This window comes from Sminthopsis crassicaudata, chromosome 1 (assembly GCF_048593235.1).
Source record: "Sminthopsis crassicaudata isolate SCR6 chromosome 1, ASM4859323v1, whole genome shotgun sequence".
Classification (NCBI taxonomy): domain Eukaryota; kingdom Metazoa; phylum Chordata; class Mammalia; order Dasyuromorphia; family Dasyuridae; genus Sminthopsis; species Sminthopsis crassicaudata.
In genome coordinates this window covers 306719222-306736284 of record NC_133617.1, presented here as the reverse complement: position 1 = coordinate 306736284, position 17063 = coordinate 306719222, and positions in this window count along the sequence as shown.

The window sequence follows — 17063 nt, the reverse complement described above, 5'->3', positions numbered from 1 at the left end:
CCATAAAATGAGCTGAAGAAGAAAGAAGAAACTGCTCTTAAGGTCTTTGACAAGAAAACCTCAGGTGGAATCATAAAGAGTTGGACATAACCAAAATCAAATAAACAAGGAGCAACAAATGAACTAAAGAAAATTTCCAAAAGGCTCTAGACTTTGTTTAACATTTTCATTTTCATAGTAACTATAGAAGAGAAATAGAGAAAGGAACAACACATTAAAAAGCTTGCAGTTTTTACATTATCTATAACATTATATTAAAAGCTGACACTCTATATGTAACGTCATTTGCACATAAAGCTAGAAATCCCCATGTCCATCTTGCCATTTATACTATACATGAAATTAAATGGCTGAATAAAATCTAAGTAGCAGCCAAATGAAGGTGTGATTCAAGTCCTCCTGCAACGTGCAAATAAAGAACTTCGTGATGGTAATTGCTCTTATTGTTCTTGTTTCCTGAGAACCCACATGCAAAATATATATATATATATATTTCATGAACATGGCTGTCTTAGTTTTTGAAGTTTATGCATCAAAACCTATTGAAGAGAATGGAGTGATAGAAAATAAATTTGATGGAAAAAACAAATGCAGTTTTCAAAGAAATTAAATGATACTTTGATATTACATTATGTCAAGACAAAATTAGCATACATAAGAATTGCAAAAAGAAATAGGAAAATATACCTCAAAATTAAAGAATTGATTGTCAAAAGGATTAAAAACTGTGTAGATGTCTCTCATACCTCTCTTTCAAGAATATTTTCTTCTATAAGAGAATCAGAACTTTTGTTGTTTTTTTTTGTTTTGTTTTGTTTTGTTTTATTTTGCTAAGAATTAGGACTCTAACATAAATGTACAGAATGTATGAGTAAAGTCTGAATCATCACTCTATAATCAAACTATTGACTTATAGCAAAATTCAAACCCACCAAATTTTAAAGAATATAATATAAAGTATATAAATAATTTACAAGTTTGACCTCCACAGATATAATAATGATACTAAAAATAATGGAAATTGTAACAAGGAACAATCATTGATACTAGCAATGATTATTTTTCCATAGAAGTTGAGCGCTAATAAACAAATCTACACAATATGAAAAAAACTATAGAAACCTTTTCAGGAAGAAAATAATTGATATCCTGAAAAGTAGAGATAGATAGCGAACTTCAATATCAGTTTATATTATAAACTTATTTGAGAAGCATTATTTTAAAAAGACAGTATATGGCTATGAACAATATCTCATAAAATTAATGAGTTCTGGAAGCAATGTGACAAAAGGGAATGACTTTGGATTTACAGTCCAAGAAAGTGAGTTCAGGTAGATGTTAAAGTAGAGAGAGCACCTACTCTAGAGACTGGAAGAATTGAATTCAAATCTGGCTCAGAAATGTAACAATTATTCAATTATTGTGTGAGCCTGAGTAACTTATTAACCTCAATTGCCTTGCAAAAAAAGTGTTTTTTTTTTTTTCGTTTTTTTTTTTTCTTTTAAAAATGACACTCATGGAGCAGCTAGGTGGTGCAATGGGATAGAGCAACAGCCCTGAAGTCAAGAGGACCTGAGTTCAAATATGGCCTTTGACACTTAACTAGCTGTGTGACTCTAGGCAAGTCACTTAACCCCGATTGCCTCAATAATATAAAATAAAAATAAAAAGACATTTGTACTTTTAAAATCTTAGTCTTCAATACAAAATAAATAATTATAATCACTAATATTTACAGAGTATATTAAGCCCCACAATAATTCTTTGAAATCAGTAATACCTGTATCAGTAATACCTGTATTATTATCTTTATTTTTCTTATGTAGGAGCTTAGGCTCCCAGAGTTTGTGAATTCCCATAATCACAGAAGTAGTGAATATTTGAAGAAAGGTTTGAACTCAGTGCAGTGATTCCTGCACACTATCCATTATCATGCAACATATTGTAGAAAGAAAATACAATCAAAGGAAAAAAATGGAAATTATAACCACAATAGTACAACTGAATAGATCCATGTGCTTGTTTAACCTAAATCAGATTGCTTATTTCTTGGGGAGAGGGGAAGGAGAAAAAGAGGGAGAAAAATTTGGAGAACAAAGTCCTGTAAAGATGAATGTTGAAAACTATCTTTGCATGTATTTGGAAAAATAAAATACTATTAAAATTTTTAAAGGGAATTAATTATGTGCTAATTGTCAGACAACTTTATGTTAAGAGATTCATTTTGAAAACATGAAATAATAGAAAATGGGTGAAATTAGGACACTACTTACAGTCTGCACTCATTGGTTCTTTTCTCTCATGTAGCATTTTCTACTGAGAAATTTGTTCTGTTACCAAAAAAAAATACAGTGACAATAAAGGAGGTATGTATATAGGAGAATGCAAACTACAAAAATTCCTTCCTTCCCTTCTGTTATCTCTGAATGTAGCATCAGGGAAAAGGGTAAAGTGATTCCCTTTTAAAGAGCTGAGGCTTTTGTTGTTGTTGTTTTTTTTGTTTTTTTTTCTTTGTACCTGACTCTCCCCTAAATTGTCAGAGATGATCCTGTTCTCAGAATTTTCTGATTCATTTTAAGATTACTCATGGTATAGCTGACCTTTTTGCCAACCACTTTCTATTTATCCTCTAAATTCATAAGCTTCAGTGGAGGGGCTTCTTCACACCTTATAAAGTAGTTTTTTAAAAAAGTAAACACTTATAATTTATTTACAAAGCACATCAAATTCTGAAAGGAGTGAACTCCCCTAGTTTTTCACTCTTTATAATCTTCCGATAAATCACTTTTTCAGAAGCACAAAAGGTTTCATGCCCTTACTAACTGTGAAGGCAACTACTCAGAGTTTGAAAGTGTCAAAACCTTAACACTTCATCAACTCTATTATTTGTTCTTTACATCAAGTAATTTTTTTTCACGTTCATTGATGGGATTCAATCTTCTCTTGGTCATAAGCCTCTCTTTTCTTTTCTCCATCACACACATAAAATACATGTTTGATTAAAGTATCATTCTACTTTATAATTTTATTTATAAATGCCTTCCTAATTTGAGGTAAAAAAAAGGAAATCATAATGAAATTGCTGAGGATGGAAGTCTTCTACTAGAAAAGCATTTTTTTTTTTTTAAAGAGGATGAAGAGTTTTAATGTGAATGGTAGGGTTTCAGCCTAATTTTCTTTACTCCAAATTCAGTGCTCATTAAAATATATAAAACCACTAGGTGGGAGCAATCATTGAGATTAAATGGAGAATGAGTTGGACCCAGGATTGAATACAAGAGATATTCCTGGATCAAAGGTGGATTTCACAGGGTTATTGAACCTGAATTAGCAAAAGCAAAACAAACAAACAAAATGAAGACCCACCTCTTTTCATTATCCTTAAACTCAAGAAAGGGTTATTAATGTTTTTGGAAGCCTGCTGTGGAGACCATGACCTGTTTCTAAGAATGAACTTTTTAAATGCTATAAAATAAAGTACATAGAAAGCAGACATATAGAGAAAATGGTTGACTGAGTTTTTATTGCCTAATATAGGAAACCAAAACTTTTATTCCTGCTCAAAGAATTTATGATTTTAGTATATATATAAAACCAGGGCAAAACAATAATATGAAGTAAGAAGCAAGTACATCACCATCACCATAGAAGCATCTTGGACAGGTAGATTATAAAGCATCAAAAAAAATGTTGAAAGGCCGGGTTGATTTAGAGCCCATAAGTAGTTAGTAGCAGAACAAGAAGTAGACCCCAGGTTTCCTGATGTTCTATTTTACCTCCCCTTTCCTCCTCTTTCAGTACAATACCTTTCCACCTCTAGTTTCTTTTTTATATCATCATACTAAAGTCAAATTATGCATACACCTGCTAAGAATACCCCTAATAAAGGTACAGTGAATTCTCAAAGGTTATAAATATCATATTCCCACGTTGGGATTTAAACATTTTAACCTTAAAAACATATTTTTTCTTCTTTTTGCCTTTTTATGCTTCTTTTGAGTCCTATATTTGAAGATCAGATTTTCTATTCAACTCTAGTATTTTCATCAAAACTAATTGAAAGTCCCCTATTTTATTGAATATCCATCTTTTCCTCTGAGAAGAAAATGGTTAATTTTGTTGGGTTCTTGGCTTGAGTTCCAAGCTCCTCCCTTCCCCCTCTCCTCTCCACCCTACCATGGGAATATTATATTCCAGGCCCTTCAATCCTTTAAAGTAGAAGCTCTTAAATCCTGGATAGTCCTGTTTGTGGGTCCTCAATATTTCAATTGTTTCTTTCTGGCGTTTGCATTATTTACTCCTTGATCTGATAATCCTGAAATGTAATCTTCTTCCCTGAATTGTAATGTTCTCTGAGAGCAGGTTTCTTGGGGGGCTTCTGGAAGCAGCCTTAGTTTCAGTTTCAGTGTAATCACCCTGAATGCAGCCAGGAGTTAAAGTCCAAATCCTTTATTTTCTCTTTCAAAGTCTTGTCTCCTTCCTTGAGGCAAGCTAGCTTTTTTCAGAGGCCTATCTCTCTCCTTAGTTCCGAGAGCTTAAGCTGCCTTCTCTGGCTTGTGAATCTTCCAGAGTCCAAAGGTTTCTGCTTCAGTCTCCAGCCACAACAAATGTGGAAAATGGAATGAATCTGTCTCCACCTCCAAGAGTGGGCTTGTCCTTTAGTGGGCTTGGGACCTCCTCTTTATATGTGCTCTCTTAAAGGTGTGAATCTTGTAGAACTCTAATAAGTACTTAATACATTAGTGAACTAGAAAACTTTTAAGTACCATGCTAAATTAGCTAACTGACTTAGCACCTTGTAAGAATCCTAACACTGAAATTTAGCTGCAATAATTCTTGGACTTTTTTTTTTCTTTATTTCTTTTTTTTTTTTTAGAAGGTGATCAATGGATTCTTTCAGTGTCTATTTTATCCTCAGGTTCTAGGATATTAAGGAAGTTTTCCTTGATGATTTCTTGAAAGGTCCTGTCTAGATTCTTTTTTTCCTCATGGTTTTCAAGTAGCCCAGTAATTCTTAGACAATCTCTCCTAGATCTATTTTCCAGATCAGTTGTTTTTCAATGAGATATTTTATATTTTCTTCTAGTTTTTTCATTGTTTTAATTTTATTTGTCTGATTCTTGATGTCTAATTGAGTAATTCAGTTCCATTTGTTCAATTTCAGTTTTTAATGAATTATTTTCTTCATTTAACTTTTTTGTTTCCTTTTGCATTTGGCCTTGAAATTTATTTTTAAATGAGTTGTGTTTCTTGAAATTTTTTCTCCATTTCACCAATTCTATTTTTTAAGTTGTTTCCATTTTTTATTTCACAATTCAATTTTTCAAGCATTTTTTTCTTTTTTTTATTTCACCAAATCTGTTTTTTAAGAAATTGTTTATTTCACTAAAATTATTTTTAAGAAGTGATTTTCTTCAGTATTTTTTCTCATTTCACCAATTATATTTCTAAGTTGTTTTCTCCAGACAATTTATGTGTTTCCTTTTCCAGAGCTCTCATTTCCTTTCTCCATTGTCTTATCTCTTTTAAGATCCTTGTAAGAGTACCTTTTGAGTAGGAGGCCACTTTATATCATCCTTTGAGGCTTCATCTGAAGAAGTTTTGCCTGTAGTGTCCTCCCTGTCTCCATAATAGTTATCTATGGTCAGAGCTCTTTTTTTCATTTTTTTTTTGCTCATTTTTAGAGTTTAGGGTTTGCTCTTAAGAAGGAGAGGAGATTATTGCAAGCTTCCTCTACAGGTAACAGAGGCTTCAAGCTGCACTGGGTTCCACGCTGCTATATTCCTTCCTTGCTGTATGGTCATGGCCAAATCTTGCTTGTGTAGTTGCATCAACTAATCTGCTGATGTACTGGCTTCTAAACCTAGACAGAGAGTCAAGCTATTGAAATTGTCTAGCTATCTCCCACTAAATTTGTCCATTTGGAGCTCTGAGTCTTCCTACCTGGATGTGTTCCTTCCTCCCAATTGAAACAGAACTTTGCTTAAGTCCTTCCAAGACATTTTCTACTGGAAATTTATTATTAGAAACCAGGAAGAGTTATCTGTCTGCTTTTCAACAACAACAACAACAATATATATATATATATATATATATATATATATATATATATATATATATATATATATATATATATATATATACATATATATATATATATATATATATATAATCTACATATCCCTCTTTAAGAACAATTAATGTAATTGAAATTAAACATATCTTCAATTATGAAAACAAGATACTATTCTTATTAGGGATCCACAACTTTCACTAAAGATAAAAAAAAACTTGTGTAATATTTTCAGTTATTTGTCTTAACATGTTCATGGAATCATCAGCACACATTTAGCTTCCCTTTATAAATACCCTGTATTTACTTGAATTTTCTAACACTACACTCTCTGGAGAATCAAAACTGCTTGTGATAAGCAAATTAATGACAAGTTGGGGATATATGTAATTAATATAGCACTAAGAAAAATTTCAAATATGCTTTAATGCAGAAATGGATAAAAATATCATAAAGAATTTATGTAGTAAGAAATGATGTGATAAGGTCCTATGACAAGGATGCAGAACCCTTTTCTCTGGAAAGGGCCATTTAGATATTTATAATATTATTCACAGTTTATAAACTTATCAACTTATAGAATTTAAGCAGTTGGAGGTTGTTCTTTCAGTTCATCATTGCCTACTGTTGAATATGCCAATGATTTTGCAGACCTTGGCAGCAGGCTATAGGTTCCTCACCCCATCCTTTGGGATGATAAGAGATAAAAAAAAAATAGGCTTAACGTGTTTCAGGTTAAGGAGGGGAGAGTAAAATTCATGAAATATCAAAAGGACCTATGTATGGTTTTCAGCTCATTGGATGCAAACTCTAAACAACCCCACAGAGTTGTCAACTATGTAATCTACTTACTTCCAAGAACAATTGGTCTAAATCAAACTATAATAGGAAAATATTTTACAAAATAAAATAAAATGGAGATAACATAACATTTTAAAACAAAATTAACATGTAATCCATAGGGATCTTTATGTATGGATTAGTGGCTCTCTCTCTCTTTTTTTTTTTTTTTTTTTTTTTTTTTTTTTGAGGCTAAACTTCTGCTTTAAATAATTTAAAACAAGATCTGAATGATAATTTTATAGAATCACAGCATTTGTCATTTTCACTCGTGAAAGAGGGGAATAAAGAAACAATGAACATTTATTGAGTACCTAATATATTCTAGGTACTCAGCTGAGAGTGTTCTCATATTTTCTTATTTTATTCTTACCCCAGCCCTGTGAAGTATGTGCTATTGTTGTCATAATCTAATATTTAAGGAAACATTGGCAGAAAATAGTTAAGCAACTAGAGTCACAGAGGCAAGAAGTGTTTTAGGATCACATTTGAATTCAAGTTTTTCTGACTTCAGACTCAAAGCCCTCTCATATCCCACCACCTGATTTCCCTGACTATAAGATCAAAATCCGCCATAGTAGTCTGAGCATAAATGAATTGATCTTTTCTTTTGGAAAAATCTTCCAAAGTTAATTTACTTATTCTTTAATTCAGGGCCTTGACATTTCCCTTTTTCTATGGACTTTTCTTTCCTGACTGTCCTCTTTTATCAAATCTTTCATCATTGTCTGGTAATCTTTTCTCTACTGAAAATGAAGCAGAAAATTGGAATAATATTTTAGATAACAGTTCCCAATTCTGACAAATTTAATAGTGTGAAGAATTTTAGTGAAAGTATATTTGTATTCATAGTCATGAATAATACAATTATCTTCATTTTCTTTGTTAATTGGCAATGGTCTTTGACTTTTCAGTTCCTTCTCAAAGATATAGAGATATCCCAAAACACATTAATAATAGTGCTTTCATTACAACACCAAAAACTTCATTTTACTGTAGTACTGATATAATATACAACTAAGTAGTATAAAATTAAGATATTTAGGCATTTAACAAATAGATAAGACCAAAAGTCAGTCCACAATATATAAATGCTTAAAGAATAAAACATGGCTCTCAAAAGAAAAGTTAGAATGAAATTAATATTAGCATATAATAACTTATGAATATTGCATTGATTAGCAAGACTAGAAATGAAAATCAAGACAGTTTTACCACACACTCAGAAAGTTGTAGAAATGCAGTTGCATTAATGAAATGTTGAAGTATCTATAAAAAAGAAGAAATATTTGAGAAATTAATTTGAAATTCTGAAAAATAAACTAAATTAACCATTCGCTTTTGCCTAGAGATAAAATTGCTAAGCATTTGTTCCAAAGAGTTTAAAGCAAGAAAAGGAAAGAAGAAAGGAAGGAAGGAAGGGGGCAGGGAACAAAGGGAGGAAACATGAGCAAGAGAGAAAGAAAGAAAAAGGGACGGTGGGAAAGAGAAAAGAAGGGAAAGAAAGAGAGAGAGAAGAATAAAGATTCACAGAATCTAACACCATCTCAGTATCACCTGCTGCTATGACCTTTTCCTTCCTCTAATTGGCTAACATAGAGAATATACATGAAGCATTCCTCCTAAATCTTCTGTTTACTGAGGATGCCCAGGATAGATAAATTCCCAACCGTTTATTATTGATTTTAGCTTGATCTTCAGAAAAACATCATCTTGAGGATGATGGCAATAGGGACAGCTGTTTGGTACAGTCAATAGAGGAGTAGGCATGGATTCAGGAAGACCTAAATTCAAATCCAACTTCACCTACTTCCTAGTTATGTGATCCTTAGCAAGTTACTTATCATTTGTCTGCCTCAGTTTCCTCAAGCAAAAAAAAAAAAATGAAACAATTCTAACATCTCTTTCTCAGGCTGATGTGAAAATCAAATGAAATAATATTTGTAAATCACTTTACACAATGCCTGACACATACTAGGTACTTAATACCTAATTAGTTAGGCTTATTAAATACTTAATAAAAATGCATTACCTCCTCTCATTTGGAAAGGTCATATCACCTCAGAAACTGACCACTATTTAATATCTGTTCATGGAATGCCTTCCTCCCTCTCAATTGTGGAGGTGAATGATTTACAGTTAGGGCTTTTTCCAGATAAGGAGGAAGCACAAGAACAACTACTTCATCATCGCCCTCCCCTCCCAACTGCAGGATGTCATCTTGTCCTGACACACGTGAATATGGCCAATAAAAGGCCATAAGCACTAACCTACGTGTTGTAGGTTGTAGGCCTGGTTAACAGGGAGATTAATGGTACCCTCCATGGTTTGATAGGTAAGTTAGGAGGAAAAGTGGGTTGAGTAGAGAAATGAGTTCTAGACATGTTTTAGAAATGAGTCATTGTTTTTCTCTATCCTTTTTGGATTTTCAGAGCAGTTAATTCCTGGATAGAATCTTCTTCCATCTTTTAATGAGTATAAATTTTCTTTGAGAGCATTTCTCTCTGGCTATTAATTTTGAATCTTTTGTTTTGTTTTTTTTTCCAGGTGTCCTATTGAGCTTATAGCTAGGACTTTTTTCCCCTAAGGCTTTACTTGAACATATTTTTTTGGTTAGTGTACTCACCAGTTGATTATACACTGGTAGTCTTTTAGATCAAGAAAATTCATCATGGTACGGAGACTTTTCTTTGGCTTATTATTTCAAGGTTTATTATCTAAATGGTGGGGGACTATGCTTTGTTTAAGGTCTGTAACTGAATGAATAATTGTGAGAAAGTTGAATAGTACTTAACAAACTGAATTACACTAAGTTCCTCCTTCAAGGGACTCTGGGGACATTTCAGTCCCAGGCTCTGCTGGGGATCTTCCTCACTGATACTAGACTCAGGATCCCAATACAAGTATCCCAAAAGGAACCTGGAGATGCCTATCATTGGTCTTTATCTAGTAGTATTTTCATATGCCCTGATTTTTTAATTATAGCTTGTCAAAATCAATGTCTCCACAGGATTTTGGGAGTTATCCTGTATATTTCTGTACCAGGTACAGGAATTAAAAGATGGTTCTTTTTCTTTCTTTTATGCCCAGTACATTTCTAATTACCATAGATGGAACTAAAGGGGATTTGCCCTCCTGAGCCCTGGAATACTGTCATCTTTTCATAAACCACTTCACTATGGAGAATTGTGTGTGTGTGTGTGTGTGTGTGTGTGTATATATATATATATATATATATATATATATGTAATAACTTCATAATTTTTAGGAAAAGTTTAAATTTAAAAGGAAAAAAAAACTGTGTATTAACATTAATAGCAGGACATTCCAAATCCAGTTTGCTTGTTTGCATTTTGGTCTGTCAAACTGGGGCATATTCAGACTTTATTGCCTCTTCTCTTCCTGTTTTCCATTATTATTCAAAATTGTATGGCTTATAATTTTGATATGCCATTGAAATATATGATGTAGCCTGGCATCTGTGTGAGTTGAAGAAACAGAATCTTTGACTTCATAGATTACTCATAGGGCATAATATGCATACTCCATGATATACTATATAGCATATAGAAACTGTCGCATATCCCATTCACTTTTACTCACTCCCTAAATTGAATATGGTTATTAAACCACCCATTGTTTCTAAATTGGTAGGACAGTCCATTTGACACACACATGCAAATTTAATTGGCTTCACAGTGACATGTAGTGTATTTGCAGAAGAATGAAGAATAAAACTTGTGACTTGAATGGAAGACTTTTCCCTATAATAACTGACTTAAAGTAAAATCCCATTTTTATTATATTTCATTGTGCTTTTCAAAAATATGAATATTTCAATATACAAAATGGAGGCTGATGTAGTTTGAATTTATGTAACAGAATTTTGCCTCACAATGAACAACTGGCTGTTTTGTTTTGTTTATTTTATTTTGCATTATAAAAATCCAGAATAGTTTCAATACTTTGTTTCAAAAGAATTTAGTCTGTTTACAAAGGAAAAAGCAAGTGTATGAGGAATGGTTGTTGATAATAGTTCAACATGCAACTGATTGAAATTTATCCACATCTATGAAAAAAGGACACTTGTGTAATAAACTGTGTCCAGAGACTTTGGTAATTTAAATTAATTACAAAGAACTTTTAGTGATCACAGGTTTTATATAGCATCAAAGGCTCCAATTTTCATTTTAAACATTTACTTGTACTGATAAATAGCAAAGAAATTTGGAGCACCACTTACTTTCTTTCCTTGTAAAATGCTCTTTAGTCCTCTGCTACACACCTTATTTATTGATTTTCCCCTTCCATCCCCCTCATCACAAAGAAGCAAGCTAAATTAAGAAAAAATATATTGATATATATGTATGTAAATATATACATTCAAACACATCTGTGATGACCACATGAGCACTCTGGATACCTTAGAATCAGTTGGAGTCAGGATAAGCAAAAGTCTTTATTCTTGGTCTTTAGCAGTAGAAGTCAAGGGGATGGATGCAGGATCTCCATGACCTTGCCTCTTCTTCTCCCGCCCAGAAGTGACCTTGGCTAGTCTCACTCCACCCCCTAGTCCTTCCCACTATTCTCTGTATATACCAAATGATTGGGCCAGCACAGGAAAGTGGGAAGGACCATTTTCCAAGCATATTCTTATAGAGTATTGTCCAATTGGTAATTAGCCTCAAGTGCTTGATTGTCCGACCTCAGTGTATTAACTCAAGAGTTTCAGCCCTTTACGCACATCCTCACACATATCTCATATCTGTTTTATCCCTGCTGACTCTTTAATTAAATTCTGCTCTATAACTGTCCTTGCTATTACTTAACTTTCCCCCACCCAAGGATCCCTCCCTTGTCTTCTTCCCCTATCCTTTGCTTTCCTACATAACCATCCCTTCCCCTATTCCTTTTTAGATTTCAGAAGGCCCTTCATGGTTGCCTATTGAAGCCATTACCAATATGAGTAGGTTTTCACAACTATGAGCCCTTTCTCTCCATCTAATGCCCTCTGTGTATTCTTCCTCTGCACTTCATGATTACAATTTTTCCCTTAACTCTGACACTTTTTTCTTTTGAGCTATCCCATTGTTGATGTGAATCTTTAAAAATGTAGTTTACATTTTCTATACAAAAAGAAATCTATATTTGTCCATTTTTAAGTAGTTTGTTTATGTTGAGTTACTTAAAATTGATCTATGATATTGCCTCTTACATGTTAAATTTTCTGTTAAGTTAGGGTTTGGTTAATAGAAAGTCTTGAAAATCTGTAAGTTCATTGAAGGTCCATTTTTTTTCTCATTCAAATTATAAAGAATTTTGCTGGATATGATATTCTTGGCCACAGTTCTAATTCTTTTGCTTGTCAGTTCATATGATTTCAGGATTTGCAGTCCATCATTGTAGCTGCTGATAAGTCTCATGTAATTCTAATGGTAGCTCCAATGTATTAATTTTTTTTTCTTGTTTCTTGCATATTTTCTCTTCAGGATTCAAATTTGGCAATAATATTCCTGTGTGTTTTGATCACAGGATTTCTTTGAGATGGTGATCAGTGGATTTTTTTTTCTATTTTTACTTTCTCCTCATGTTCTATCACTCCAGGAAAGTTTTCTTGGATTATTTCCTGAATTATTATATCATATTATATCATTATTTTATCAAGGTCACAACTTTCTGGCAATCCAATTATTCTTATATTTCCTTTTTTGGATCTGTTCTCCAGATCTGTCATTTTTCTTATAAGATGTTTTACATTTTGTTCTATTTTCTCATTTTTTTTAATAATCTGTTTTTTGCTTGCTTTTGTTTGTTTGTTTGTTTGTTTGTTTGTTTGTTTCTTTCTTTCTTTCTTAGGCCATTGGGGTTAAGTAACTTACCCAGGATCACACAGCTAGGAAGTGCTAAACATTTGAAGGCAGATTTGAACTCATATTCTCCCCATTTCAGGGCTGGTGCTCTATCTACTGTGCCACCTAGCTGACCCCCATTTTATTATTTCTTGGTCTCTCATAGATTCACTGTTTCCCCTTGCCCAATTTTAATTTTCAAAGCATTATTTTTATATTTGAGACACTGTACCTTCTTTTCTACTTGGTTATTTTTTCCCCATAGTCTTGTTTTTTGTTTGTTTGTTTGTTTGTTTTTGTTTTGTTTTTATTTTGTTTTTATTATTTATTTATTTATTTATTTTTCTGGAATGCTTTTGATTTAGATAGTTAGTTTTTCCTCAGTGTCTCTCATTTGCTGATCTGGTGTTCTAGTGGTGGTATCTGGTATATGCTGAGGAAAGTCAAGTGTTTCTACATTTCCCTAAGACTACCCTGAACTACTAGGTTGTCTGTGTTCTAGATGTTGCCAATTTGTACAATGCTTGCTGATTCACATGAAGATCTCCCATATGGAGTCTGCCCATTCCTCTAATTATGCTAAGTTACAAGGAAAGTCCTGTTGGTATTTGCCAACTCCACAGCACTAGCCCTCAGGATCTCTTACTGGCTTGCTTAAATGAGAGCTGAGTTGCTAGTCTGCTTCCTTTTTTTGGATTAGACTCTTTTTTACCTAAGTGAGACAGACCTTTTCTGCAAATTTTCTGCAAAAAGTTTCATCGGCTGAAAAATTATTTCACCCTGCCTTTTTTGCTGGTTCTGCTGTTCCACGATTTTTGGGGGGGCACTATTTTATGGTTGTTTAGAGGGGAATATGGAGAGTTACAGGGATTTAATGCTTACTCTGCTATCTTGGCTCTGGTAACTAAATGGTATGTTTTCAAGATAATTTTTTTCTCTAACTAAATTAATTTTTCCCCCAAACTAATTTCTGTGTAGAGATACACAAAACTCAGAGAATTCCTAATTGGGCAATTGCCTTATTTCTTTATTTTCTTTTTTATCCCTTTTCCCCCCTTTTTTCTCTAGTATTCCATAAGACCTTGCAAAAAAAAAATCTGAGGGGACAGGTCTTTTTCAGTAGTGTTGCAGCCTCTGAATTTTACACTTCATAGAAGTTCAATAGGAGATGAGTCTGGTAAATCTGAGGAATGGTTCAGCCATTTATTTTTATCAGTATTTTACTCTAAATATGGGTTTTCTAATAAGGTATGAAATTCTGAAATAGTTTGAAATAAGTAGGTCATAGACTGTGTCTTTACACAAACCCATCCAATTTAATTCAAGGGAAGAAAAAAAGATTAGTGGGAAAAAAAGATTATATTCTGTGTAATACCAGTTAGTTAGTTTGGTAGACATTCTTCCTGACTTTTCCAGTGTTTATATAATTCTCTACACTTTTCTCAATGTACTTGGTTGCTTTTTTTTTTTTTTCCTGAGTGAGAATCCATGACTTTTCCAAGTGAAAATCACTGAGTGAAAAAGATATTTGCTAGTCCTTATCTTAGTGGAAGATTTGACTTGAGCTTCACTAACCCATTAGAGTTATCTAATAGCATAGGTGAGATAACTTTAGAGTCTAAATGTACATAATATTTTAACTGCTTAGGACTTTAAGTCTTTACTAAGTTATTTCGATGAATATCTAGGGAGCATGGTAAACATGCTTCTCTAACTTGTGCAGATTTGAACCTGGCCATTGTCATCTGATAGACTGGGGGAGAACTAAGAAAGTACTTTGAAGGATTGAGGTGCTATTGTGATATAAAGACATTTTTTAACATTTTAGAGTGTCATTTGCCAATAAGCAATATTTGGTATAGTTCAATAGATAAGTTTACATACACACACAAATACAACATTAAGAGTGCATCCAAAACACATGGACACACAAACACATATAATTAATCAGGATTCTCAGAACTAAAGAGCTTTACCAAAATCAGATCTTGGAGATGTTGTTGTTCTCCTTTCTTCTAACACACTCATATTTATAGAAATAAAATAAAGACTTATGTAAGATAAAACAAAAGTCACAAGCTCCCAATAATTATATGATGTTTTTAGTCAGATTTGTGTAGTGCTTTATATTTGATGAAACATTTTCACATGTAAACTCTATGTGAGTTTTACAACTCTCTCATGTAGGTATAATAGGTATTATTCCCATTTTATAGTTGAAAAACCTGATATTTAGAGAAATAAAGTAATCTGTGCATTATCACACAGCTAGCAAGTAACAAGGAAGGGATATGAATCTCTGATACTTTCAGATGCTTTTCTTACTACACTTTTTTGCTTATACACACAGCCTTTGAACTCTCTTACTACTCTTAAAACCTTTATTGCCTTCTTTTCCTTATTGTGTCAATATCCATGATTCTCATACTGTGCAAGTCTTTTGCATATCTTTCTTTAAAACCTCCTTGAAAGATTTACTCAAAACATTGAATTTTTTTTCCTAATTATTTTTAAATATATAATTAAAACTAATGTAATAGTTGGGCCATACTTTTGTTATTTTTCACTCCGTATAATTTGACCACTTTATTCTCCATGTCTCTGGTGTTTTTTTGAATTCTCACATGGAACTGATACATTGAAAACTACTTTTCTCAACAATGTATTTCCCTTTTGATCAGCTGAATATCTATCTTCAAGTAATAATCAAATACTTATCAAGCATTTGCTAAATGTCAGACACTGTACTAAGAACCAAGGATTCAATCACAAATTGACAGTCATTGCCACTCAAGGAGCTTAAATATTTTTGAGATCATTATAGTGCTCAAAGAAAGTTGATGTTAAAATAATAGATTGTCCTAGGAGTAACCATATCAAGAAGGGTTGAATCACTGTTAAATTCATAAAATGAAATGCAGTTTAGATTTATTTTGTATTATGTTTTTGTCCAGTTCTATGTAGTACTTGTCTATGTACATGAATATTTGTAAAAGTTATATTTATGTGTATCTGAGTTTCAGAATTACACTCAGAAAAACTTTAGGGGAAAATAAATGAAAGAAAAAAATAGATATTTTATGTGTCAATATTTATTCAAGCTGATATACAACTGGAAAAATTATTTTTGCCCCCTTATTTAAAGATACATCTAAAGAATTACTTAGACATGTCCTAAGTTTGAAGATTTTCATAGCTCATTTTGTAAAATGCATCCAAAATATATTGTGTATTCTCCTAGTTGGCTTGAAGATTTTGTCAAGCCAGGATAGTATCTATATGTGCATAGAAGCAGCTGAATCAGGCTAAACATTTATAAAGTGATGGCCAGGACCCAGTGAATAAGTAGTATCCAACCTGAATACAGTATTCTTGAAACAATTAACTCTGAAAAGTTTATATTACATCCCAAAGACTATAAATGATGATCAGAAGACTTCATCTTTGACTAATTTTTTTTGACATCTGATAATTATTCTCTGTTTTATTTAATTTCTTCTGTTAGTATATTATGGTCGACCTTCTTGCAAGTTCATTCTCTCTATTTAGCTGTCCAATTAAGAGATTTTCTCATTTTTTTTTTGGAGATGGGTTTGAGACAAAGCAATATAGCAGTTTAAAAAAATAACCAGATCTCAAATTTGCTAGGAAACAAAGAAGCCATCATTTCAACATACCCCTAAACACATCTCTGTATCGTTTCCTGAGAAAAGATTCTCCAGTTTTTTCAGTGAAGATCTTTAATGAGGATATAGTTACTCCTTCCTGAAGTTCTACAATCTCTTTTTGGTTATTAATGACATTCATTAATTTACATATTGTTTATAATGTAAAAGTTATTCTGTCCTGACTTGAACTTGAACTATACATAGAACTCATCTACATTTTGTTAATACTGCTCACTTTTCTATGGTACTATAGGCCCAAGTAGAGGATCTAAAACAGAGTAGTTCAATTGCAACAGAAGCTAAAAAAATATGCTCTTGATTTCTGGAAGTCTGATAAGGAAGAAAAAGTTTCAAATGTGAAAAAGAAGGAAAGAATTTGGGAAGAAGATAGTGTGTTTTAGGTAGCAGCAGGATAAAATAAAATAAAAAAAGTTCTGGATGTCAAATTAGGAAAGACTTCGGGTCAAATTGAGGCAGTTAAATGGTGGGATGAATAGATGTCTTGGCCTGGGGTCAGGAAGAACTGAGTTAAAATATTCTTCAACACCTAACTAGCTGTGTAATACCCAAGTCATTTAATCTCTGTTTACCTCAGTTCTCTCAACTGTAAAATGGGGAAAATAATAGCACCTA